The following is a 25783-nucleotide window of genomic DNA, read 5'->3' on the forward strand; positions in this document are numbered from 1 at the left end:
TGGGCTGTAATTAATCATAATTAAGAGTTGGCGCAATGATAAGATTTGACCATTAATTTAAAACGAATCTATTCGTATAAATTTTATTGAATTTGAGTGACATTATATTTTCCATAAGATGTGTGCGATGTCCTTTACAAAATGTTAGACATAGGTGTCAAACACTAACTAAACCCTAAGTTACTATTATAATACAATTTTACAATTTGCGAGAAAGTCAATAAGTAACCTAAATATTTTTTCCAATCCCAAAGTTATCAAATACTGTATATTAAGAGGATATTGCAATCCCAACGTTAAAAAACTATTATATAATTTATTTGATTCTTGTATGTTTTTAATGCATCCAAAAAATAAATGGTCTAGGTCACCTTTCACGCCACAATGTTCACAATTTTCGGATTCAATTACTTTCAACTTATATAAATGTGAAGGATAACATGCATGACCAAATTTCATTCTGGTTATCGTCGTGATGTATTTCCTTGGCACATCAAGTTCTTTGTGCCAATATTTTTTGGGGAGTACTGGTTGACTACTGTTGTATCTATTGGGGTTTGTAAAACAGTATTCCTTCCATGCATAGTTCCATCTATTAAGGACTTTATTTCTAGACATCGTAAGAACTTCTGGAGCGCATATATCATAATTAGCTTCAGTTCCTACGAAAATGCTCTCCTTTGTCAAAAAATCAACAGTCTCATAATCTTTAATCCCAATGTGTGCTTTCGCCCAAATGAATTTTATGCATCTTCCAACTCTTCTTAAACTGAAAATGTTTTTTCTGATTAAAGTTATGAAAAAGTTGCTTTGTGTTTTTGGTATATCAATTTTTTTAATCGCTTGTAATACCGATAGGAGGGTATTGGCCATTCCACGAACATACGCCTGTTTTGGATTACTTCGACAACGAATATTTTACTGTGCAACATAAGAAGTACGAAAATAAATGGCGCTAATAATTATTCCAATAAACAACAATGTAATTTGCAATTTACTTTCGTTCTTCTTATTTTGCACAGTAAAATATTCGTTGTCGAAGTAATCCAAAACAGGCGTATGTTCGTGGAATAGGGTATACAGGGTTAATAACACTAAGATGGGTTAAAATATAATAGGGAATGCTTGCAATATGGCGCAGTTGGTAGGATGTATATTGACGATGCTCCTTTGCGAAGTACGAACTTGTAAAAGTCTTTGTAATATACATGCCCTACTTGGGTTAATGCCGAGATGTGTTATTGAAATTATTAGTTATTTTATAAAAAAGCATTAGAAGCGAGAAGGATTAACTTCATTTAGGTTGCTAATTAGCGAGTGATTTTACCGATTTTGTTTTACCAAAAAAAAAGGACCAATCAACTATTCTAAATGGGAAATAGGCTACAATTTAACTAACAAAATGATTGTATTAACGTTTCGACGTCCACATCGGATGTCGTTGTCAAAATTTAAAATATAAATAAATTAAACAATTTTGACAACGACATCCGATTTGGACGTCAAAACGTTAATGAAATCATTGTTTTAGTTAAATTGTGGCTAATTTTTCATTTAGAATATTTGATTACAAAAATGCCACCAGGAAATAGCTTCAGAACAACAAAAAGGGACTAATTTTATTTTGAACGCAACTTGCTAACTTTTGATCCTAGAAACTTAAAAAAAAACAAAAATAAAGCTTTTTTCATACACCTTAAAAAAGTTTGAATGGGTTTTTCGCAAAAAGTGCTTCATTTTTTGGTTATTTCACGTTGAAATATTCGATTTGGAATTTGACGAATATGAACCTATATTTCATTAACTACGACTCTGGTTCTGCTGGGTCTAGAGATCTGACATATACACAAGGTTTTCCCTTTTTTTAAGCTATATATTTGCTAAGAATGTTTTTTGCGATAAAATACTTAGTTTTTAAGTTATTTGTGAAACACACCGTGGAAAAACGTGTTTTTTTGTTGAAAAATGAAGATATTCTCTCGCAACTAACTCGAAAAGTATTGACCTAGTGAAAAAAACTCTATAGAATAAAAGTAACTTAGACTTAGTCAGTTTATCCAATTCCGGACTTATTTTATACGTATGTTTTTTCACCCATGAGATGGGGTAAAACTCACCCCCAGGGCAAAAGCACACATCGGCACAATATCACTTTTTTTCTTTGGTATGTTAGATAATATGTGTAAGCCAAATTTCATATCAATACGAGAGGTTTTTTAAATTCCGAAGTTTTGCAATATTTTACCGTGAGTGAATGGACTAATACGTATACAAAACATAAGTAAACACTTGTGTGTACATGGTGAAAATACGGAGGAAATGTGTGTGAAAATATGCGGAAGTAGATCTCGAAAGGACGGGTACCGGGTTAATAACACTAAGATGGGTTAAAATATAATAGGGATTGCTTGCAATATGGCGCAGTTGGTAGGATGTATATTGACGATGCTCCTTTGCGAAGTACGAGCTTGTAAAAGTCTTTGTAATATACTACATGCCCTAGTTGGGTTAATGCCTAGCAGGATGTGTTATTGAAATTTTTATAAGGACGACATTCAAATTTTTTTTACTAAAAAATAATATTGAAGCTCTTTTTTCTTTAGCATATTCGCTTTGTTCAAGTTATTTATATTTACCGTGTGGCCAGGGACGTAACTAAGGGGGGGCACGCGGGGCATGTGCCCCGGGCGCAAGTTGTTGGGGGCGCCAACACGGCCACAGATTTTTCTAATAAAAATTGTTGAAAATATTTTTAATGTGAGGTGTGTTGCAAAAGAAAATCATTATATTTATTATTTTTATTTGATTTAAGTCTAAGAAAATGCAAAGTGAAATGATGAATACTCTCTGACTATTTACGAATCATGTTTACGGTCCGGATAAACTTGTACGGAACGAGTATGGCACACTGTGTTATCTGTGGAATGAGTCACTCGGACGGCGCGGCGTCAGAACGAGCCATTACGAGGCTCCCATGAAAACCTGGATTTCAGTGACCCTAGATGCGGTAGGTTTTTGAACACTATTGAACTAGTATCTCATTACCATGCACCTCTGAAAGAGCACATTTTTCGCCATAAAAAAGGCCAAGTCAGTTACTTTTCGCCGCTCATCCAGAATGAATTTTTAGACATTATTGCAGGAAAAGTTAGAGAACACATATTTTGTGACATCAAGGCTTCAAAATACTTTTCAATTATGTTTGACTGTAAGTACTTCCGACGTAAGTCATTTGGAGCAAATGTCTCAAGTCCTTCGTTATGTGAAAATCACCGAACAGGGTCCGGAGGTAGTGGAGAGTTTTATTGATTTTGTAACAGTTAGTGAAAAAACTGGATTGGGTCTTTCGCAAGAAATTTCAGAGAAAATCAAAAAAGATGGCTTAGATTTGAAGAACTGCCGGGGCCAGTGCTATGACAATGGTTCGAATATGGCTGGCAAATACAAAGGCGTCCAATCTAGGATTCTTGCCGAAAACAACCTGGCTTATTTTGTGCCTTGCGCGGCTCATTCTTTAAATTTAGGAGGTACAAATGCTGCTAGTATGTCAGGGGAGGTACAGTCATACTTTGGAACTCTTAACTGCTTGTACAATTTTTTTGCTTCCTCCACCAATAGATGGGAGGTTTTATTAAAACATGTCCCTCTTTCTCTAAAACTACAAAGTAACACCAGATGGTCGACTAAGAGGGAAGCTGTACAAGTTATATACAAGCATCTAGGTAAAATTATAAATGCTTTAAATGACCTCAGAACCATCCTAACTACCTCAGATGAAACAAAAACTGAAGCAACTAATCTTTTGAAAAATGTCAAGCAGTTTGAGTTTATATAGTTCTCTCCTGTTTTTGGTACAAGCAATTGACCCGCATTGACATTGTGAACAAACTCCTACAAGTGGAGAATATCACCATAGATAGATCGGCCAAACACATCAGTCGATTGATCTCTGAACTAGACTCGGAAAGGGCAAACTATTCAAACGCTGCAATGAAAGAAGCCAAAGAAATGGCAACAAATCTTGGCCTTGATCCTCATTTCAAAGTAGTTCGAAAGAGAAGAAAAAAGCGCATGTTTGATGAGAATGCCGAAGATGAAGCACCTGAATTCTCAGAAGAGAAAAAATTTCAACAGCAGCTATTAGAAATCGTCGATCGCATTCTTTGTGAACTTAGAGAAAGATTCAACTCTATTCAAAATGTAAATCATTTGTTTGGTTTTCTCAAAGGAGCTAGCTTTGGAACAATGAGTGGGGATGACCTAAAGGCTAAAGCAATCGAATTAGCCTCCACATATAAAGAAGACTTGGACAAAGACGAATTGGCAACCGAAGTGGAAAGTTTCAAATACCATGGTTTGGATTTGGTACCAAATATCCAAACAGCCAATTCGATTGATTTTCTGAAATTTTTGTGTGTGAACAAAATGGAGGATGTATATGTATATCCAAACATAATGACTGCCTTACGAATCTTCTTGACAATTTCGGTTTCAGTGGCTTCGAATGAAAGAAGTTTTAGCAAACTTAAAATAATAAACAATTATTTACGGAATTTGACAGGGCAACAGAGGCTGACAAACCTAGGGATCATTTCCATTGAGCACCAGGTAGCCTCAAAACTATGCTTCAGTGAGATTGTCAGTACATTTGCTGCAAGAAAAGCCCGAAAAGTTAAATTCTAAGGACAATTAAATGTTTAAATCAATATTTAAGTTAAATTTTTTATAATTTTATCTAATACTTGATCTACTTGTACATAATTTACTATCTTAAGTGTTTTAGTATAAATGACGTTGTTTTGAAATAAACTATTTGTTTTTGAAAATACGTATTCTGTTATTTACCATATATAATTAGGCCTATATACTTTGAACTTGAGGTTGAGTATTTTAAGATCAAGATAGTATTAATGTAGCGTGACGATGGACACACCACACTTTTTAAGAGGAGTTATAAGGAATTAGTTTCAGTCCAATTGGTGGGGGGGCGCCAAAATAGGTGTTTGCCCCGGGTGCTGAATAACCTAGTTACGTCCCTGCGTGTGGCTAAGGAATATGTTGTATAAAAATAATGAATGGGTTGCATGTGTGAGTCTATACTAGTGTAGTAAAGAAAAAAAGAAAAGAAAAAAAAAGAAAAAAAGAAACGAAAAGAGAGACGTTCTCACAAACAATTTATTTTACAACTGACGACCGGTTTCGCTGTCTACACTTTGCACAGCATCTTCTTTACTTTAACCGGGACATAAAAATTTTTGTATATTACAAACTTTACGTGAAAATGAAAATAATAGTACCTACCTAACATTTAAGGGCATTGTAAAAGACCATCCATAGGGAAAAGAATTTAACACATACCTAGATCACATACCAATATAACACATAGGTAGACACATTATCATCATCATTATCATCAGCCCGTTTTGTCCACTGCAAAACATAGGTCTCGTCTGTTTGAATCCAGGGTGCATGGTCTTGTGTACTGTGGATCAAATTTTTTGTCATCTTTCGCAGACCATCATGCCATTGTGTAGGTCGTCTTTCTCTGTTTCGTTTATTTTTTCTTGGACATTATCTTGGATTCGCTATTACATATTATTATTTCCATTAATATTCACTTGATTCATTAGTTTTAAATGCTTCTTTTAATAATTGGATGGAATTCATTATTATTCGCATATTTATTTCTGATTGCATTTTATGTACCCTCATTAAGAAGGTTTATTCATTTCACTAGTAATTTATTAAACTATTATTGATAATAAAGTTTATAATGAGTGTGGCAAAGACAAACGGAATAAATTCATTATTTCATGAATGAGCGATTTTGGAAATAAATCCTAAAAAATTCATCATGATTTTTTGACTACTGACATCATCCGGATTGCTCTATATATCCCTTGATAATTCTCTATTTAGTAATATAAACAATAACAGAATTATTTATAAATGGTGTCAAAAAAATGTTTTTCAAGTTATACTTCTTTACGATCGAGAGTGAAATTTTATAATGCCGGGCGCATGCGCACACAGACAGTATGTATTTCGTTGCTAATCTTTTAAAGTATGTATGTATCAGCGCTGTCGGCGCAAATAAGTCATTAAAAGGATATATTAATGTTTTTAGTAAATGTAATATTTATTATAATTTTTATGTCTTTGGATTTGTCTTCCTCGGGAATAAGATATTTTATAATAATAGTAAGTATATTTAAAGTATCTTTGTATACTTTACTTGGTCTATTAAATTTGTCAGTATGTATGAGAAATCTTGTAACCTGTCAAAGCAAAGGGAATATAGCTCAGTGGTAGAGGGTGTGATCGGAGATCGAGAGGTCCCGGGTTCAAATCGCGGACGATTCATATTCTTTTTTTTTTTAATTTGTGGTATCGTTTTAATAAAAAATTTAAAAGTGGTAGGTAAGAAAGTTAGTTTAATATTTAAATAAAATACAAATAACCTGTTAAGTACATTAATTTCATTGAACTCATAATAATAGAATTATAACTTCTTACGTGCGTACAAAGTACACACACATTTTTTTTTATTAAATTAATGGGCACAAAAAAAAGTGGCGTAATTTATTTAATTCAAAATACATTTTACTGCTGTAAGAAAACAGAAAGAAATGTTTATTTGAGAAATAAATATTGCTTTTATGAAATACTCAAATAGCCAAGAGGCAGGTGGGGGGCAGCTTGAACATTTAATTTAAGCGAAATTCAATGTTTACTTGTCAAATCAACGTTTTTTTCTGTTTTCTAACAGCAATAAAATGTATTTTGAATTAAATGAAATACACAAATCCTTCTTTTTGTGTCAATTAATTTAATTTTAAAAAAATTTGGACACTCTGTATAAATAATTATGTTAATATTTATATTACTGAATAGATAATTGAATTACCTTTTAAATCAGCTAGCACACGATCCCTGTTCTCATTAAAAAAATTATCGATTACGTCATCACGCCCACACAGATGACGTCACTAGTATGATATATATGCCAAAAAATCATAATTTAAAAATAGAAATCGACCTGTTTCGGTATTTATTTCCAAAATCGCTCATTGACGAAATAATTAATGTATTCCATTTGGCTTTGCCACACTATGTATTCCGATTTTTCACTTTTTTATCATGTGTATAATATTCACGTATATCCCGTTATTTTATGCAACAATCAACTAGCAGCGCATATTTAATCAATTAATTCGCTAATCACTTTAACTTTTTCAATTTATTAAGTTTTATGAATATTAAGTGCACCATAATAAATAGTTAGATTTTATTTTTAAACTGTTTGTATAAAATTATTAAAAATGGAACGAAAAACTAGGAATGATTAAACTACGTAAAATGCGTATGCATGCCCCGCGCACTCTAATAAATAACATGTAATCGTATTTATTTTCCTTCCATTTTGTCAGAGGCGCTGATGTCGGCATTGTGATTGTGGAACATGACTTTTGACAAATCCTGCGCTATCTGTGAATCTGTGTTCAGTGTTCGTGTTCGTTCGTTCGTTGTCGTTCAGTTATTTTATATGGTCGGTTATGTGATGTGTTTGTGTCACCATAAAAAGCTGATATTCAGTCGTGTTTTTTGATATTTTTGTTATTTTGTAATCGAGTACCTTTTTAAAGGTAAGTTTTTCTGATTGTAGGTACTGTTTATCCAACAGTTTTAAAATACACACTTTATTTCGCGTTTTGTTGTTAGGTCTAATGGCTCCGTTCAGCTGTTGTGTGCAGACGGTGGAAAAATTCAACAAGTAAACATTTATTTAATCCAAATTAAATACTCATATTTCTATGTAAAATGTCACAATATTGTATAAATAAATAAGTAAGAAACAAAAGTTGTTTGTGTTTTACCTTTATTGTCCACTTGAATAAAATATTAAATATTGGAAGTACCGTATGGAGGCTATGTACCTAGCATCGAGGCTAGATTATGGCACCCTTCCTATCCAATCAACAACAAGAACGTTTAAAATTTCACACCTATCATGTCGAAGCTACAGATCACTTTTGTGGAGGCCAGATTTGTAGTATCCTTCCAATTAACCAGGTGCTGAAATACGTGACATATTTTTTGAAGGGTAAGATCGCATTCTACCCAATCACACAACACTTTTTTCTATGTACGTTTGATTCGTATAGTATAACCACAGAATTATTAACTATACAGAAGCGAATCTGACTGTCATTTCCATTGATTTTGTTGTGACCGAAATATTTGACCTTGAGCACCAGTTACAGAGTAGAACTTGATGTTCTAAGGAATAGACCATTCCAAATGATGTAATATTGTTGACAAATAGTTATTAATTAAATATGAAATATAAAATTTAACCAGAAAAATAAATAAAGTATAAAATAAAACATATATAAATATAAAATTTAATTATAAACAACTGTCACTGTTAGTCGCAAAAGTGAGGTTGCACCAGTTACGTGACGAATGAGCATGAAATTTATGTTACCGTTTTTTACTGGAGTTTCGCTTCTGTATAGTTAATAATTCTGTGGTATAACTAATGTTGCACGTCATAGAAAGCGACGTCACATGATACTAACACAAAATATTTAAGTGGTAGGTGTGTTCCTTTTAAGAATCTTTAGCCAAATACATTGTAATTAAAGCCACTAAAGAGATTTTAATATATTCATAGAAATAATATTTGAAAATTTCTTTCTTACTTACTTACGCCGTCCTCTTATACCTTACGGTGTCGAGGTAAGAGGAGAAAAAATCTCTCTTAAAACCTCTTCACCTAAAAATTTCTATTAATGTACCTAAACTTAAAGAAATATATCATAACGTGATTCATTTCATTTGTATAAATGGATTATACAGCGTTATTAAGAAACACACTTGTCCAGAACGAAGGTGACATTTTGGCATGAATTGGTAACAGTTATTTGACAGTTGAGGTGTTGACATGTCAAATTAGATTTTATTATTGAAGTACTATAAGTATTTGTTTTATTATATTTATTGGTGTTATTATTTACTTTAACATAAGCTTATTACTTTTTGTTTTCTATTTCTGATGGTTTTAATATTTGCATTGAATATTCATTTGTGTTAATATATAATACACTTCTACAAAAATTATGTGATATATTTGATTTAAAATAAGTTCAGGAATTTTTTGTGATTTGGCAACAATGTCAGCTCAGATCTCTGACGTATATAATGACCTGCAACTGTATTTATACTGTATCAACCGTATGTCTTACTTCGATGAAGGTTCGAAAGCAAGTCCTGTTTCTTCCTTATAGCTTAATTTGAGTCTTATTTAAACTATCAAACACGGTTAAAGCGCGGTTGTTGTAAGACAATATCAATAAATTGGATTTCGGTATTCCCAACTTTGCAAAATCCCACACGGTCTTAGTCGACCTCGAAGAGATTTACTTTGGTACAACTTTGTCGATTTAATAGATAAATTTGGCATATTTCATACATTAATTGATATTGAACATGTTCTACAAGGGTTCGCGTAAGTCTGTTAGGCAACTGATTATGGACTTTAACTACACTTGAAAATTATTATTGACTTTTGGAGTTGCGGGGCAGTCTCGATATATGTTAGAAGGGAACAAGGTTATAGGGAAGTAGACCGTAGCATAATTTAAAGGATAAGTAAAGATACACTATCCATCATTTCTCCACTTTGTTTGTGTTTATTTTTTGCTTTTCGTTGGTTTCGATGTGATAAAACTAGATTGGTTTTGATTAAGTGATGATCTGAAGATCATTTATCTAGATATAAACTCGTATATGTCATTAAGAATTCTTCGTATAGTAACTGGAGAAACTTTAGCACAAAATATAAAGATTTAACCTAAAACATTAAGATAAACCTTCCCCCTTACCGAGATACAGAGTGTTGGTGACAATAAACGTAGTTGTTGAGACAATAAATGTTGAAATGTAACGGCTTTTCCATATCGTGATACCCTTAGCTTCTCTGTGTTACCATTGTTTAAAAAATAATTCTTTGTTAAACAATGCTGTTACCTCTGCCGAAGAGCCGAATAATAATTTCATTTCGTTTAGAAGTGTAGTCCGTAGTAGAATGAAGTTTTCGTGTGTCTATTATCGTGAAATTTCGGTCGAATTCTTTTTAAATTTTTTTCAGATCCTGAGAAAACTAATTAATTTTTTTTTTATTTAAACGCAGAATAAAATATTACAGTATTATCGAGGGTCTGAAGATCCTGAGAACTTCTATAATGATTATTTTAATAAGTCACGGGGGTGAAAAAGAGAAAATTTAGTACGATTTTTAATTCCAAATATACCATTCAAAAGAAACTTTCTGTTTATTCTAAGGGACTTTCAGCCCTCGGTAATAATGTAATTTAGTTCTGAGTTTAAATTTTTCAAAAATATTTATTAGTTTTCTCAGGATTAAAAATAAATAAATGCGTTTAAAAAGAATTCGATCAAAATTTTGCACCTGCGCTCTCAAAAAGGATTAAAGTGTTATACATTTTTGGAATCACTATTTCAAACGCTTTTAAATGAGCTGTCACATGATGTACTTTCCCATTTAAAAAAAATCAAAGTTATGCCTGTCACCTGAAGAGGGATCGTGTATAGTTCGAAACATTGATGTTATAATATATGTACTTTGATTATTTTAAAAATCGACCTGTCTGAGCGTTTTGCTTATGTGCTAAAAATAAAATAAGTTAATAAGAGGGGGGGAATGTAACACTTATTCCAGCGCACTGTATAAGTGAAATCATAATATGATTTCTCATATTATGAGAAATCACACAGTGTAAAGTCCATTAGGTTTAGGACAAAAAAGGGGGATTTAAAAAATTATTATTAATCAATATCATATATTGGGCTAATGCATTCAGTAATTATTAATATAAAATACGTTCATAGTAGGAATTAACGAAACTGATTGTAAGAATGAATAGAATTGCTGTAAGAATAACCGTATTTATTGTGGGAATGAACGGAATTAATTGTAAGAATAAACGGAAATAATTGTAGAAATAAACGAAATACGTTAGGAGAAATAACACTGTTATTGACACAACGAATAGTCTTCGTCGGTCAATGAACGACGTTGTTGTTTCAATGAATATTGTTCGTTGACTCAATGAACAGAGTTCGTAATATCAATAAAGTGATATTATGGTATACATAATGAATGTTCATACATTCAATAAACGTAATACATTGGCTCAACTAACGAAAATAATGAATTGATGAACATCGCTTTGTTGTTCCAATAAAACCAAGAATTTGACAAATTTTAATTATTGCGTTTGTTGTCTGAATTAACATTTTTATTGATATTACGTTACTTTTTCGTTGATTGTTATTACAAATATTCTAAAATGATTTTAGCTCATTGTTTTAATATCTTCCAAAATCTTTTGTTCGAACTTAACAAACAGTATACATACGTTAGGCTAGTTTAACTAGTGTTGAAAGATAGTTTTCCTCTGTTATCAGAGACGCGCTGGTAGCTAGGGATACATACTTTCTTTTGCCCCATTTTCCCCCTCACAATCTACGCCACTGTCGTAATAATCATTTCAGCATATTTTTTATTCTTCGTTACTTTTTACGTAAATATCATCCCTTGTATCAATGCCATAGAGTTAGTAGTTTTTAAGTTATTTGCGTTTAAGGGAAATGGATTCACTAAGATTAAGTATTTTTAACAAAATCTTATTGAATGTTATTTTGTTTATCGTTGGACGTTTTAAAAAAATATTTTATAAAAGGGAAACATATAGAAATGTTGATGGATTCGACCGTTACTTGATGGAAGTTCATTTTATCTCACAATAAAACACTGAAAAACGTTTGTTTTTCTATACTTCCACAAAATTTATTACAACTATGTTATTACTACAGCTGTTTCGGCAAAGTGCCTTTCTCAAGTGATATATTTTACAATGTGTTTGCCTTTTTAAGTCTTTAACTGAAGAGGTTGAGGAGTGGGGAGCTGTTTGTCTCGAGTTGGTCATTCAGAATTATATCTGTATTTTTCAATTTATTAATTTCCATTGATTCTAAAAGTGATAGCTTAAGGCCTTTATTTTGAATATGTAGAATTTGAAACTCTTGATTGAAAGAATGATTATGATCTAGAAGGTGAAGTGCGTATGTAGAAGTGTCTGTTTTTCTATTGTTGAAAGTCCTTTTGTGTTCTGCTATTCGTTTGTCAAAAGTTCTGCCAGTTTGACCGATGTAAGTTTTCGGACAGTCACCACAAGTTAGTTTGTACACACCACTCTGTAGTTGCTTTCTCTTTCGGCTTTTATTGTTTTTAATATGTTTGATTAAGTTGTTGTTAGTTCTGAAAGCTGGTGTTATTCCTTTCTTTTTTATGTATCTGGCTATTTTTGTTGTTATTTTGCCAGTATATGTGAGAGAGCAGAAGGTACTGGGTTCTTTCTGTGGTGGTGGATACACTAATTTCAAGGCTTTCTTATGGAGTTTTTGGTTTAAAATGTTGTTAACTGTTTGTTCGTTATAGCCATTGTTTACTGCTATTTGTCTAATGATATTTAGTTCTGTCTCGAAGTTATTTTTTGTCATAGGAATTTCTGTCAGTCTATGTATCATGCTATGGTAGGCTGCTAATTTGTGTTGTGTAGGATGGGATGATGAATTGTGTATAGTTGTGTCAGTATGGGTAGGTTTATGATATACGGAGAACTCATGTTTTTTGAATTTTCTAGATGTAACGATTACCAGACTACACAAAAAACATGAGTTCTCCGTATATCATAAACCTACCCATACTGACACAACTATACACAATTCATCATCCCATCCTACACAACACAAATTAGCAGCCTACCATAGCATGATACATAGACTGACAGAAATTCCTATGACAAAAAATAACTTCGAGACAGAACTAAATATCATTAGACAAATAGCAGTAAACAATGGCTATAACGAACAAACAGTTAACAACATTTTAAACCAAAAACTCCATAAGAAAGCCTTGAAATTAGTGTATCCACCACCACAGAAAGAACCCAGTACCTTCTGCTCTCTCACATATACTGGCAAAATAACAACAAAAATAGCCAGATACATAAAAAAGAAAGGAATAACACCAGCTTTCAGAACTAACAACAACTTAAGCAAACATATTAAAAACAATAAAAGCCGAAAGAGAAAGCAACTACAGAGTGGTGTGTACAAACTAACTTGTGGTGACTGTCCGAAAACTTACATCGGTCAAACTGGCAGAACTTTTGACAAACGAAGAGCAGAACACAAAAGGGCTTTCAACAATAGAAAAACAGACACTTCTACATACGCACTTCACCTTCTAGATCATAATCATTCTTTCAATCAAGAGTTTCAAATTCTACATATTCAAAATAAAGGCCTTAAGCTATCACTTTTAGAATCAATGGAAATTAATAAATTGAAAAATACAGATATAATTCTGAATGACCAACTCGAGACAAACAGCTCCCCACTCCTCAACCTCTTCAGTTAAAGACTTAAAAAGGCAAACACATTGTAAAATATATCACTTGAGAAAGGCACTTTGCCGAAACAGCTGTAGTAATAACATAGTTGTAATAAATTTTGTGGAAGTATAGAAAAACAAACGTTTTTCAGTGTTTTATTGTGAGATATAGAAATGTGTTCTATCACAAATTAATCCCAGAATGTGTAATCTCAGATTAATATTAACTTCCTAATTTTTATAGTTTCACTGTGAAATTCTTTACTCTATCTACGGCTGCTCTAAATAGTTCCATAGAACTGCGTTTAAACCAGTCACTTAAATTCTTCAACAATGACACTCTCCTTCTTCCTATACTTCTTCCGCCTCTTTTATTTCCCCGTATTATGAGTCCTTTCATTTCATATCGCTGTCCCCTCATTACGTGTCCCAAATATTGTAACTTTCTTATTTTTATTTTGTTTACTACTTCGCATTCTTTGCCCATCTCTCGCAATAGTTCCGTGTTCGTTTTCTTCTGTGTCCATGCTATTCTAAGCATCCTTCTGTAGCACCATATTTCAAATTACTGGAGATTATTTATGTATTCTTGCTTCAATGTCCAGCTTTCAAGTCCATATTGCAGTATCGAGAATACGTAGAACCTCAGAGTTCTTACTCTCAGGTGTTATCTAAGGTCTTTGTTGCATGGAATTGTTTTCATTTTTACAAACGCATTTCATGTTATTTCTATCCTGGTCGTTATTTCTGTTGTTTGATCATTTTTCTCTGAAATCCAGGTTCCCTAGGTATTTGTATTTACCAACCCTTTCTATCGGTACATTCCCCAAATGTATGCTTGTTTTTTGTTTTTTTCTTAGTTATTATGTATCATGTATTTGGTCTTTTTTATATTCATTTTTAGTCCATATTCTTCACAAAAACTGTTTGTTTTGTTTAATAATATTTGGACTAGATATCGATAGTTTAATTACGATTTTATTCAACTTCCTGCAGAATTGAATAAAATGCGAAATTCTGTTGCAATAACTTCCTAATTCAAAGTATATTTGTGTAAACATCAAAGTACAAAAGTTTCGTTACTATGGAAAGACAATAACCTTTTTGATGAATTATAGATTATTTGCGAGTATTATAAACTAGGGGTCGGACTCTTGTAAGTCACAGTCTATTTAGAATATTTACCTTAGAAAGTAGTGCGTAAGTCATTGTTTGAAGTTAATTCGAGTGTACGTATTTTATTAGCACTCAATAAACCATATTTTACTGTACGACTTCAAGATTTATAAAATTAAATTCAAATTGTACATTTGGTCCTTCAAGCCGGATAAAATAAAACAATAATACATTGAAATGTCCTAATAATAAATATTGACGCACTGTCAAAATTTTACTGAAAAATGTTGAAGTGTTTTTCACTTATCGCTACCATTGCGCTATATTCGCGTATTATTGTATAGCATTTAGAAAAGTGCATTTTTCATTTCTCCGGATAATATTTGCGGTACATACTCTCCACTCCACGACAATTTATCAAAAATGTAATATTTGTTTTCTGTTCGACATTTCAACTAACCGTTTGTATCCTCATTGATAGATTTCCAATTTTGCCTTTTCAGCTCGGAAAAGCTGTTCAATCATATTTCCACGTCGGAGTCGCAGGAAAAATGACGTTTAATGTGCACGTCCCAGATTGAGAGTTGGTTTAAACATCGGCAAGGTTGAAATCTCGAATTGCATGTGAACGGAATAGGAAAATTCTCCTCGAAATGCGAAAAGGCAATGGCTAAAGCTCTTTCGCCGTTCGACTTTTTTGCTGCTTTTTCCTTTTCAGTTCTAGTGGACAATATAGGAACTTTATCTACCGTAACCCAGGCATTCAGGAAGTGCTCGATATCCTTTTATATACAGAGGGTATTATTTGAAACCCCAACCAGATATTGCATGTTTATTGGGTTATTGGGTTTGCGTTATTAGTTCTCATCAGAAAACGTTTGTGTAAATGTGTTGTACAAAAACATTTAAAATATTTTAGACCGTACTGTGTTAAATAGTAGTTTTAAGTATCAGCAATGCGGCCATATGCAATAAAACTCTATTTGTTATATATCTCAATATTTCGTTACCATTTGGTGATTTCTTCGGGAAAGAACTGTAAATTTATTAAAATTAAATATTACCAAAAGCTAAACATTTCATTACTTACAACTCTAATGGCCGGTTTCACCAAAGACAAATAGTAGTTTATATATTTTATAGTTAGCCCAATAAATGACCGTTTTGGAGTGTAATTTCCAAGGACAACTCCGAATTGCATGAAAATTTGAATTTAGGTTCTACTTACCCTCCACCTCAAAGTTGAATTTGTGCCGTTGGTTGCTTTTACGTGGGGGGTGACATTTACCCCTTCTCGGGGGGTGAAAAACGCGTGTTTAAAATAAGGCCGGAAATGGATAAATTGGCTTATTTTAAACACCTTTTGTTTTATAAAGTTTTTTACGTAAATCAATACTTTTCGACTTATTCGCGATTTAAAATGTTGATTTTTCGACAAAAAAAACTACGTTTTCAGACCGATTTTCTAAAATAACTCAAAAAGTATATATTTTATCGAAAAAAATATTTTTAGCAAAAGTGTAGCCTATAAAAAAACGAAAAAAATGGTGTACCAGTAAAGTCTAATAATCCAGTAGAAGCAAAGTTGTAGCTCATGAAAAATACGTTCTTATTCGTCTAATTCCGAATCGAATAATTCAACGCGAAATCACCGAAGAAAGAAGCGTTTTTCGGGAAAACCCTATTAACATTTTTAAAGTATTGAAAAAAAGCTTATTATTTGTTTTTTACAAAAGTTTACAGCATCAAAAATAAACGAGTTACACTGAAAAAAAAGTTAGCCGCTTTTTTTTTGGTAAAAAAAATCGTGAAAACCTCCCTCTATTTAGCACGCTAAATGAAATTAATCGTTTGGCTTTACCATCTATTTTAACTGTATGTGTATTGTTTATATGATCTGTAAGTTTGATTGGTTTGAAGTGCCTATTTTTAAAAACATTTGGTTTTATAGTAAAATAAATTTTCTAAAAATTTTTGAAAAATTTCATTTTTTCAAAATAACTTAAAAAGTATTAGTGATAAGAAAAATCTTAAAGAGTAAAAAAATATAGGTTTTGCTATTATAAATATGCTAGTTTCATTTTGCTTATCCGTAAGACAAAAATTGGTTAAGATATGGCTGTTCAAAATTTGCATACACTCGTGATTAGTGACCCATTCAAATTTTCTCAATTATAACCCTTTCAAAAATAAACACTTTAAACTGGTGGGACCGAGAGATCATATAAAAAATAGATAGGTAAGTGTATTGTTTGTAAAGCGGTAGCGATTAATTTCATTTGGGGAGCTAAACACGGCGAGATTTTCATGATTTTTTACAAAAAAAAAGAGGGCCAACTTTATTTTGAGCGTAACTCGCTTATGTTTAATGCTAAAACTTTTGTTAACAATTAAAACAAAGCTTTTTATAAACACTTTAAAAAAGTAAAATGGGTTTTTCCCGAAAAGTGCTTAATTTTTCGGTGATTTCACCTTGAAATATTCGATTTGAAATTAGACGAATAAGAACGTATTTTTCATGAGCTACAACTTTGTTTTTATTTGATTGATAGACTTTACCTGATACACCATTTTTTGGGTTTTTTTATAAGATACACTTTTGCTAAGGACTTTTTTTCGATAAAGTATTTACTTTTTGAGTTATTTACGAAAAACCGTCTGAAAACGTAGTTTTTTTGTCGAAAAATCAACATTTTCAATGGCAAATAACTCGAAAAGTATTGACTTACGTAAAAAACTCTATAGAACATAAGTTGCTTAAAACCAGTCAATTTATCCATTTCCGGTCTTATCTTGAACGTACGTTTTTTCACCCCCGAGAAGGGGTGACTGTCAACCCCCAAGTAAAAGCAACCAACGGCACAATTTCAACTTTGAAGTGGAGGGTAAGTAGAACCTAAATCCAAATTTTCATGCAATTCGGAGTTGCCCCGGAAAATTACACGATATCGCCGAATTTCCCGTTCATTTACTGGGCTAAGTTTATTATTCTATGAATAAAGTTATTCGACCAATAAACTGACATTTCTCCATTTTACTAACATCAAATAAGACTTATTTTACTTATCTATCAAATAAATACTTACTCTACAAATATAATATTTAATCAAATAAATTGGCAAGTTAATCTCGCTGTAAATATTTTATAAGAAAGTAAATTCGCCAGTTTAACTTTAAATTATCAAAATTATATTGAAACATAATATAAATACAGGGTGATTGATTAGTAGGGTAAAGCTCAATAGCTCCGCTATAGTAATGGATAGCAATAAAAGTTAATAACAAAATTTTAGCCACCTTTGAGCTTCACATTACAAAATTAGTTAGAATGTTACAGGGTGTTCTATAACACAGTGGCAGACCTAACATATGTTTTTTTTAAATAGAACACCCTATATTTTATTTTATATTCGAAATCCTGTTAACTTCTTCATCACAAAAATATAAAGGTTTGTTATGTTATACAGGGTATTCATAAAGTTATAACCAATTTTATATGAAAATCGTAACAAGTTCAACTCCCTGTATAAATAAAAATAAGCACAACAGCAATGGTTTATTAATGCCATTTTTTTGTTTATTGTCAAAATTTTTAAGAATTATTGATATTGCTAATTTTCTTTATATCAAATACAGGGTGAGTCAAAACGCAGGTACATTATTTTCTCAGTAATGTTAAATGGAACACCCTATATTTTATATCATTATTGAAAAGTAACATTAACGTACTTTAATTTTTATATAACATTCCCTATGCCCAAATTTATTAGTTTTCGAGATATTTTCATTTTTCAGAGCAAATTATTTTAGGTGTTTAAATTTATCTAAATTTTAAGTAAGCCATGACTAAATTGACAATTGACGATTACTGATTATCAATCCGGTAATCAATGTAACACTGTAGCAAATAAAGAAATAAGAATAATTTATTAGTAATACATTTTACAAACAAAAACACAACCACTACATGCAACATTTTTGAAACAATTAAAAACTATCTTTTTGCACGATTGATCATTTTTGACTGTTTACCGTGACAGATTTACGTCAGTAGGTGACATTTACTAGCAACTCGACGGTAAGTAATCCAACTCGACGGTAAGTACTCCAACTCGACGGTAAGTAATTCACTTACCGACGAGTTAAAAAATCTCTTAATTTTAATTTATTTTTTGAAAGAATAAAGAAAACTAACGAATTATTTATTAATATTGAAACTTATGGTACAATTTGTTAAATTATTTAATGAAATCCCACTTGTTTGGGCTGTGGTTTCACTTCTAACAGAAACTCCTGCAGAATCGCATACATTAGTGGTATTACTAGTATTGCACAATATTTTTTCGGCAAAATCTATTTTATTTTGAAAAGAATCTTCTACATAGCTTTCTGCCACTGTCGATGAACGCCAACCTCCATGACGCTTTAATCCGAGGACATCAACACCTTTATTAGCCAAAAGCGTTGCTGATGTCCTCCTGAACGAATGGCCAGTATAGTTCTCGGGATTAGGCAAATTTAAGAATTTGGCAATTTGAGAAGACCAGCCCCCGATTGTCCCTTTCCCTATTACTTGAGCACAACATTTTCCTTTGGCGTATCTTAAGAACAAATGATTTGATTTTACTTGTAATGGACGAAGTTTTATATACTTTTGCAGAATTTCTAAATATGGAATTTTATCGTCTGGTTTATTAACGACTGTAAAAGTACGCTGGATGTTCGTTTTTGTATTGGGTACTTTTACAATCATTAAACCATCGGTTTGTTGGATGTCATTCATAGTAATATTATATAATTCTTGTCTTCTACAGGCACCAGATATTTCCAATATCATTGCGACCTACAAATTATGAAAAAATCTTCATTAGTGTATTTCTTTTACCTAAACTAGCTTATATTACCTTGTGTACTAGAAATTCTTCATCCGGTGCTTCCATCAGAAATTTTTCAAATTGCTCCCGTGTAAAAATGCTCGCTTTCTTAGGCCTACAGCCAACATTTTTTCTCTTCAAATACGCGATCAAAGTTGAAAACTTGGAAATATCAATGCCATCATAAAGAAAAACGGTGGATTTAATCATTGAATATTCTGCCCAGAGGCTTCCAGGAGCTTTCAACTGCATATGTCTTTGAACGAAATATGCCAATAGAGTCTTTTCTTCGATTCTTAAATTCTTGCCTTTGCACCATTTTTTAAAACTTTGGTAGGTATTTTGATAACGGATTTTGGATTTTTCGGGAATAATTGCGGAACACCCTTCTTCCCAAGCCCGTTCAATTTCTTCAAATTCACTTTCGCTCATATTTTAATTTATAATAATCAAAATTTTACTTAAAATTATTGACAACTAAATAAAAACCCAATTCTCCATTGTTGTTATGCACCCTAGTTACTACCTAACAAACAAAGTATCTATCTTGATAAAATGAATGAAACTAGTCAATATGACGAAAATGTTTAATTTTATAATTTATAATGATATCAATCGTGCAAAAAACGTTATAAGCATGTCGAACGTTAAGGGTAACCGATCTCAGACAATAATTGGAGTCGTCGCTCCGCTTCTCCTCCAAACAATTGTCTTCGATCGGTATAAAACCCTTACCGTTCTCCATACTTAATATACTATTTTGTGTAAATGCAACAAATAAACAAAGAAAATTAGTAATAAATTTCACAAAAAAACACACAAACACAAAATACAATATTTTGTGAAGACAAGTAAACACTACTTTTGTATGTAAATGTAACAATGTAACAAATAAAGAACGAAACATAATTTATCAGTAATACATTTTTCAAAAAAACATGTTTGAAAAAATAGAAGCTACTTTTAATAAAATATTTTTAATGTTTAATTACATAAGGTGTTCAAAATTATCTCCTAACACATTTATGTACGCCTAAAAACGATCATTGAATGAGCTACTTACTCTACGGAGCATTTGTAAATTAACACATCGAAATACACTTCGTATTCTATTTTTCATCTCATCCCTTGTTGTTGGAGGTATTTTATAAACTTCATTATTAACGTAACCCCAAAAAAAGCAGTCCAGTTTATTAAATTCTGGTGATTTGGGTGGCCACGCTACTGGTCCATTGAAAAATGAAAATATCTGGAAAACTAATAGATCTAGACATAGGGAATGTTATCTAAAAATTACAGTACAGTAATGGTACTTTTCAATAGTGATATAAAATACAGGGTGTTCCACTTAAAATTACTGAGAAAATAATGTACTTGCGTTTTGACTCACCCTGTATTTGATATAAAGAAAATTAGCAATATCGACCAGTCTTTAAAAATTTTAGAATACGTTAAAAAATATGGCATTAATAAACCATTGTTGTTTTCCTTATTTTTATTTATACAGGGAGTTGAACTTGTTACGATTTTCATATAAAATTGGTTATAACTTTGTAAATACCCTGTATAACATAACAAACCTTTATATTTTTGTGATGGAGAAGTTAACAGAATTTTGAATTTAAAATAAAATGTAGGGAGTTCCATTTAAAAAAACATAAGTTTGGTCTGCCACTGTGTTATCGAACACCCTGTAACATTCTAACTAATTTTGTAATGTGAAGCTCAAAGGTGCTTCTCTTACCCTACTGATTACCCTACTAATCAATCACCCTGTATAAACGTCTAATAAATTTTATTCGATGAATTCATTGATTTATTTGTTGTTGGTGAAACTGGACCTCAGAGTATTAATTTATATTTGAGAGAAAACAGTTGAATTTTCTACATTAGACGTCATCTTAATTAGCAACCTAGCACTGAATTTTATAGAGAATCACACGGAGTGACGGACAGAGGGGCCGTAACCCGTCCTAGTCTGCCATTCCGTTGGTAATACGACAGCCACCTGCGAAAATAACGCCGAAATTAACTCTGGATTGACTTAAAACTAATTAGTCCATTCTTTCACGGTTTTTGCTCTAAATTTTAAAGAACCGCTTGGATTGACATGAAATTTGGCATACATATAGCTTACATGTCAAAGAAAAAAAGTGATATTGTGCCGATGTGTGCTTTTGCCCTGGGGGTGACTTTCACCCCCTATTGGGGGTGAAAAAATATATGTCCAAAATAAGTCCGGAAATGGGTAAACTGACTAATTTTAAGTAACTTTTGTTCTATAGAGCTTTTTCGCCAAGTCAACACTTTTCGAGTTATTTGCGAGTGAATATGTTCATTTTTCAACAAAATAACCACATTTTTAGACGGTTTTTCGCAAATAACTTAAAAAAGTAAGTATTTTGTCGAAAAAAACGTCCTTAGCAAAAATATAGCCTATAAAAAAGTATTAAAAATAGTGTACACGTTAGGTCTCTGGATCTCGTAGAACCAGAGTTATAGCCAATGAAATATAGATTCATATTTACCAAATTTCAAATAGAATATTTCGATGTGAAATATCCAAAAAACTTTTGGGAAAAACCCATAATAACTTTCTTAAAGTATTTAAAAGAAGCTTTATTTCTGTTTTTACAAAAAGTTCCTAGCATTAAATTTAAGCAAGTTAAGCTCAAAATAAAGTTGGTCCATTTTGTTTTTGCAAAAAAAATCCTTTTTGGGAAAAACCCATAATAACTTTCTTAAAGTATTTAAAAGAAGCTTTATTTTTGTTTTTACAAAAAGTTCCTAGCATTAAATTTAAGCAAGTTAAGCTCAAAATAAAGTTGGTCCATTTTGTTTTTGCAAAAAAAATCGGGAAAACCATCCCCTAATTAGAAACTTAAATGAAATTAATCGTTACCGCTCCACAAATTATTTTACTTATGTTGTGTTTATATGATCTGTAAGTTTCATCGATTCAAAATGCTTATTTTTGAAAAAATTTGGTTTCAAAGTAAAATTTTTAAAAATATGCTTTTTTTCAAAATAACTTGAAAATTGTTAGAGATACCAAAAATCTCGAAAAACAAAAAAAGTCGGATTTACTTTTCTGAATATCATGTATTTTTTTTTCTTTTAGACAAAAATTGATTGAGATTTGGTGTTTCTAAATTTGCATACATTCGTGATCAGTGACTTGTTCAACCTCTTTTAACTAGAGCCCTTTCAATAATAAGGACTTTGAACCGATAAAACTTACAGATCATATAAACAATATATAGACGAGTCAAGAAACTTGTGAAGTCGTAACGATTAAGTTCATTTAAGATACTAATTAGGGGGTGATTTTCTCGATTTTTTTACCAAAACCAAAAGGAACTAACTTTATTTTTAGCGTAACTTGTTTAATTTTGATGCTAGAATTTTTTTTTATAAAACAAAAATGAAGCTTTTTTAAACACTTTAAATATAAGTTGTTATGAATTTTCCCCGAAATGTGCTTCATTTTTGGTTATTTCACGTTAAAGTATTCCACTTGGAATTTGACGAATATGAACCTATTTTTCAATAGCTATAACCCTGCTTCTACTAGGTGTAGAGACGTGATATATACACCATTTTTTTAAATTCTTTACAGGCTATATTTTTTCTAAGAATGTTTTTTCGACAAAATACTTACTATTTGAGTTATTTGCGAAAAACCGTCTAAAAGCGTGGTTATTTTGTTGAAAAAATGAACATATTCACTGCCAAATAACTCGAAAAGTATTGACTTAGTGAAAAAACTCTATAGAACAAAAGTTACTTAAAATTAGTCAGTTTATCCATTTCCTGACTTTCTTTGGACGAATATTTTTTCACCCACAAGAGGGGGTGAAAACCACCCCCAGGGCAAAAGCACATATCGACACAATATCACTTTTTTTCTTTGACTTATTAGCTATGTGTATGCCAAATTTCATGTCAATCCAAGCGGTTCTTTAAAATTTAGAGGTTTTGCAATATTTTACCGTTAAAGAAGGGACTAAATTAGGAATTAACTTTTTAACACAATTGTATTATACTTAGATTTACATTGGGCCCTAATTAGGTGAGGAAAAAACAAAATGAAAATAGACGAAGAAAATCAAAAGACAAAAATATGACGAAATACGAAAGGTATCAAAAATATCTTTCCCTTTGACAGGGTCTCCAAGATAAACTAGTCGAACTTCACTACATACTGATCAGCGTATAATGAATTTAGATAAAACAGATATTACTCTTTACAGAAAAATATTTACAGAGCTGTTAGGGTGGTTCTTAGCGGGAATTTTTTCAAACAGGACGTGTTTGCAACTGGTAGATCTACAAGAATGCAAAATTTTAAACGCGCGTTCATTATTTTGACTAACGAGTAACGAGTAACGTATTTCATTCATCTCAGAGATAATAAAAATTCCAATTTATTTCCACATGATATGAAATGCTGTGTAACATCAGGTAAAACCGTCAACGTGGCAAAAATATTATCGAGAGAATTAAAAACTAGCGCACTGCTCCGAGAAAACAGTTGAATTTTCTCCATTCGGCGTCATCTTAATTAGCAACCTAGCACTGAATTTTATAGAGCAGCACACGGAGTGACGGACAGAGGAGCCGTAAAGGTCGATTCGCACACACCGGTGCCGTATCAGTGCTTAGCTGGTCCGTGATTTCTACCGTTTCACTTCTTGTTTATAAAGCACAGTGCCGTGTGGTGAGGGTTACTAGAATACCGGTATTTTCCGACAGCGAACTGTTAATGATTGCTGTGATCTTAGATGAAGAACAAGAACAAAAGGAAACAGACACATAAATAAACGCTTGGGGGATCAGGCTTGGAAGAAGAGAGATAATGAGAGAGAATTATTTACTTCTATATAAAGAGTTGATGGACGATAGAAACAAGTTTTTTGAGTATTTCAGAATATCTCAGAATGTGTTGTTGCTGACCCAACTCGAATGTTATATAATATAACAAAAAGAACCGAATTTACTTGCGTACTAATTCAATTAACATCTCGTCATTCGTTTTGAAAAAGGCAGCCGAGGTGCGGCGGTGAAAATAAAAATATCGCCGGCGAGAAATCTTTCTATACGATACGGCCACATCGACAACACTGGCAGCACTGCCATTGGCTGGTGGCGGGCATGTGCCTATTAAGCCGGATTTATGTTACAACGGGGACGTGGACGGGACGGGGCGCATCTAAACATTCCGTATATGTATTTTGAACCTAGGAGTTTTCTGTTGGGTCGTTGCAGCACGCGGTAATATTGTAACCAATAGGCGGCGAGGTTCCAAACGCATATACGGAATGTTATTCGGTCCCAAATTCATATACGGAATGTTAAATATTCGTACACCGAAAAAGATAAGTTTTTATTGGGTCTGTTAAAACGGGATTGATTTTAGAATACTTGTTACTGTATTATTAGGTAAATAAAAATAAAACAATTATAGTATTTAGAATGTTAATTGGTGCGAAATTCATATACGGTATGTTAAATATTCGTAGAACAAAAAGACGATTTTTATTAAAGCCAGTTAAAATGAGACTGGTTTTTAATTATGTAACGAGCATTTAATGATGGTCGTTATGAAGCGAGTATAAGGGATACGAAACGAGCCGCCTAGCGGCGAGTTTCGTATAGAGTACGAGCTTCAGAATGATAATTAAATGCAAATTGTATTCACGATTTTTTCTATGATCATTCACAAAAAAAATATATTAACATTTATTAATTTTGTAACGCAAACAAATTAAGTAGTTTGTCAGTCTGACAGTTTGTTTACATATTGAGAACTGTCAAAGCGTATGTATTTGACTCCCCATTAGTTACTGCGCGTGTGACACCTTTATTGCGAATGTCATATCGCGATTCTATTGGTTCAAAATCTGTATCTTAATGAAAATCTCTATCATAATGAAGTTCATTATAATATAGGTAGTGACATCATAATTGATATATATAGTATGAGAATAGAAAAATTATTGTTAATGTATTATTAAAGATCCACAAGGGAAAAGGTTTTCCTGTAGTTGGCTGTATACCATATAATACAAAAAAACGAATAAAGTCCTTTATAAAAGGTATATGTTTAAAATCCCTAAAAAGGGCTACATCACAGAACTAGTTTTCGATTGGTTGACCAATCATTATCAGTGCTTTCCTAAAATGAATAAAACCTGATAAAATGATGCAAAGGATTTAAAATTTTGACTACGGTTAAAAAAAGTTGTAGGTTATACTCACGTGACCTTACCATGCTAACCAAAAAAATATAATATTACAAATTTTATTT

The sequence above is a fragment of the Diabrotica virgifera genome, chromosome 6 (genome assembly GCF_917563875.1).
Source record: "Diabrotica virgifera virgifera chromosome 6, PGI_DIABVI_V3a".
In the NCBI taxonomy this organism is placed as follows: Eukaryota; Metazoa; Arthropoda; class Insecta; order Coleoptera; family Chrysomelidae; genus Diabrotica; species Diabrotica virgifera.